The sequence below is a fragment of the Cicer arietinum genome, chromosome 6 (genome assembly GCF_000331145.2).
Source record: "Cicer arietinum cultivar CDC Frontier isolate Library 1 chromosome 6, Cicar.CDCFrontier_v2.0, whole genome shotgun sequence".
Lineage (NCBI taxonomy): Eukaryota > Viridiplantae > Streptophyta > Magnoliopsida > Fabales > Fabaceae > Cicer > Cicer arietinum.
Window position 1 is genome coordinate 8,726,315 of NC_021165.2, and position 4,015 is coordinate 8,730,329.

Genomic DNA, 4,015 nt, shown 5'->3' on the forward strand with positions numbered 1-4,015 from the left:
TTTACATTTTATTTCATCAAATAACTACAAGTACTATTATATGTTGAAAAATAAATTAATAATTAAAGTACAATGAGTCAAACAATTATCCTATATAATAAGTTATCATACGAATTTTACAAAATATTTAAAAAATTAAATTAGATGATTGTGATAAATATGATTTTTCTTCATTTTAATTTTTCTAATCATATTCAACTATTACAAATCAATAAAGTAATATTATAAAATAACTATATTTATAATACATAAAATATTACTTATAAAACATATAAAATTAATTAATTAATATCCGCGAGCTTGCCATAATCTAGTATTTACTTAATTATAAACTAGAGGGTTTTTCTTGTAGAAAAAATCGTACATAATATCTCAACTAGAAATACCAAAAGTGTAGATAAGAGAAAAAAAGCGGTTCGGAGAACATAAATGACAATAAGTTGAAATTTTGCTAATTGTAGTATAGTCCATTTCATCAAGCACTAGATGAAAAATTGATAGCCAGTATCACAACAACCCAAACCCTTACATTTTTAAAATTAATTTTCTACATATATATCTAAATATAAACGAAGCTTCCCATGAGGGGGTTCATCTTAGTGGGGCAAGTGAAGCATATAAAGATTATTTATTTTTTAATAAAAAATAGAATACAAAGGCATTACATGATTAAAGAATTTTAGCATATAAAATTTATTTAATTTCAATTGAAATTGAAAACAATTAAATATTTCTAAATAAATACTAAAACTATATCTACACATGTGTTGTCATAGACTCATAGTAGACCTCATGTCCCAAAGTTGCGATATGTGAAAAGCTAGAAATTGTAGCTTCAACTTAACTGCAAATCACGGTTTCTGATATTGAAACAAACATATGGTAAATAATCATGGTTTGAAGAAGTTGGCTTTTAAACCTTTGTCAGCTAAAGTCCTTATAGCAGCTGCCACCATAGGAACACCAAGAAGCATCCCTAAAGAACCAAGTACGAGGTTGAAGCACCAAATTATACCCTTTGTACGAGGTTTCTTAATAGCTAGCCACATGAAACAAGGGTATGCATATGTTACGGGCACAAGTGTGATTCCACCAAGTAGAGCTGCTAGGCTTGGCAAGAAAGGGAACGCAACCGCTATAAAAAATGCTAACCCTCCAAAGAATAATCGAAAGCATATTCTCACCCATTGTGGGCATTTCTTATTCTTTATGCTCGTGTATCTTAATTCTAGGTTGTCAAAAACGGGCATGGCATACACTTGGAAGCTACACAAACAATGTACTATCACTATAACATATATTGCACCCATTGAGAATTTTGATAATTGATATTTGTGAAATTGTCGGAACCATATTAACAATCCTCGACCATGTATCTGAAAGAAACATTCATACTCAAACTGAAATGTTATTTATTTATATAATAAATGTACATTCATTAATATAAATATAATAATATTGTTTGAAATAAATATTTTTTTATTAGCACGTGTGCTTGCCCATATGCCCAAAATCCGACAATTGCGAGGGGAAAAACACACATCGCAATGAGTATATATGAAATGGTCACTCCTCTACGCATCAATTCTTTTGATGTTTCCTTTAAATTGGAAGGTAGTGTCCCCTGCGAAACAAAAATCCAAAATAGAGTTTTAATATAAAAGAATATCATATTGCAATTTTTAATCATAGTAATAATATTATATATAAAATGTAGTTGAATTTGGATATGATGAAGCATATAAAATTGAATATTATATAATAATATTATTAATTACTTGCCTGTATTTCTAGCACAACATTGTGACCTCTGAAGGAAAGCACAATAATCCCAATAGCATTGATAACATCACTGATCTTCACGAGGGTTGATTCTTGTTGTGACACCAATGTAGTGTAAGACACTCCCATTGGTCTACCCTTAAGAGAAAGTGACCAAAAGAGTGTGCAGTAACTAATTGCAGTTACAGCACCCACCAAAGAAACAGCTGCCACTGAGTTGAGGTTAGGAAGTTGAACAATGAGAATGGCCAAACATGTAAATACTAAGAACCACACCACCCCGCTTGGCGTGTGTGCCCCACACATCTCCCCATTATCATTTTCACAAAGAATCTTGAATAACATCTTCATGGTCCCACCACCGGTAATTATAAACATTACGCATGTACCTCCTGATAGGTACATTATCGGAAATAATGCTGCTACTTTCCCTAATGTTGAACCTAAAAATTAATATGCAACCATTAATTTTTATATTGTATTAGCCTCTCTTTTGTCACTTTGGAATTAGTGCTAATATTCTTGTCAATTGTCATATATATACAGTGACATATATAGTGCTAATATTCTTTTCAATTTTCTCTTTTCTATCTCTCTTGTCTATTTCTCTTAAAACAATTTCAGAGTAGTTCACTTCATAAATTTAGAATTTTTTAGTTTGTGATAAATTAAATATTAACTTAAAAAAAATTATATATCTAAAATAAAAGTTATTAAAATACCGACAGAAGAAATATGTATATAAAATAATCATTCAAAAAGTATATATTTATGCTTCAACAAAAATTAAAACGGTTTGTATAATAATTTTATAAAAATTAAAATATACTATTTATAAAGACAATAAACTTTACAGTGTTTTTCAAGTGGGTATATAAGAAAATGACTTCAAACTAATTATGAAAAGGATGGTTGTTATTTTGTAGTACCATATCATGACTTGGTTTCAACTATTGTTTGGCATTGTGATAAAGAGTAAAAAAACAAAAAACAAAAATAGGATTAGATGTGACCACGATATTAACTTTGTCCGTTAATTAAGAGTACGATACATAAACTCTATTTAGTACTCCTCCTGTCATTATTTTAAAAGGAAAAGTATTTTTACGGTTATTAAAAAAAATTAATTGTAATAAATTTTATAGTATTTGTATTAATAAAATTTAAATTTGTTTATTTTTTAGTTAAATATTCAACTATATATATTAAATATTTTTGAATTAAATAAATATCATATTATGGATAATAACATTTTTTTTATAATAGTGAATTATTTTTGCTCTTATGATAGTTCCATATTAGTAAGAAATAATAAGGAAATTGGGCTTACCAAAAGCAGACATTGCTAGGAAGAGGTATCTACTGTGGCGAATTCCAGAGACAGATTCACGAAGTTCAATTAGGAGAAATATGGTATAGAATTGCCAAATGAATGCTATTGACAAACACACACTGCCCCATGCCCTGAAATCATTGATGAAATTATAAGGCAAAATGTAACCCGTGAGTAGATATTTTATCTATACTAATTACAAGAAAAAAGATCTACTAAAGATCTTAGTGTATAAAAATTTAATTATGTAAATAATTCTATTTTTTTTTTAATTTTAAATTATAGTAGTCCATGGTGGCGCCAGCTTGACCTAATAGAGTACTTTGAAACTGAATTGGCTTTGTTCATTTTTTTTAATATAGCCTGATGTAGGTCTTTCAGCTAACTACGTTGTTAATTTGGTTTAGTCAACATTAGATAAATTTGGTATATGTATTACCATTTCTAGATTCAGTTAGAGGAAACCACTCATCTTTTGGATGTTGAATCTGGATTTGGTCACTAGGTGATGAGTGGTTAGATTCAAAAGAACTTCTTAGATCCGCTCTATTTATCATCATTCGTTTCTTTCTTGCAAGAAGTTGTCTGTGTATTGCATGAATTAGATTCTATTCGTCTTATTTATTCTTAAGAGAACCCCCCACCACAAACTAAATATTGTACAAATTGATTGTATTATCCCTTCCCTTCCTGATTTCAAATTGTTTCCTTTATATAGTAGATATCAAATCTGTAAATTAATTAATTATTATTTGTTTGTTTCTTAAGGAGCATTTAATGCTAATAAGTAAGGATGCTTGTGGACAGTATCCTTAATAGATTCTATTCGTCTTATTTATTCTTAAGAGAACCCCCCACCACAAACTAAATATTGTACAAATTGATTGTATTATCCCTTCC

At 28.9% G+C, this 4,015-nt stretch overlaps 1 pseudogene; it reads right to left on the minus strand.

Moving 5' to 3' along the window:
• Positions 1 to 890: 890 nt before the first annotated feature.
• Positions 891 to 4,015, minus strand: part of LOC101494079 (uncharacterized) — a 27,107-nt pseudogene continuing 23,982 nt past the window's right edge.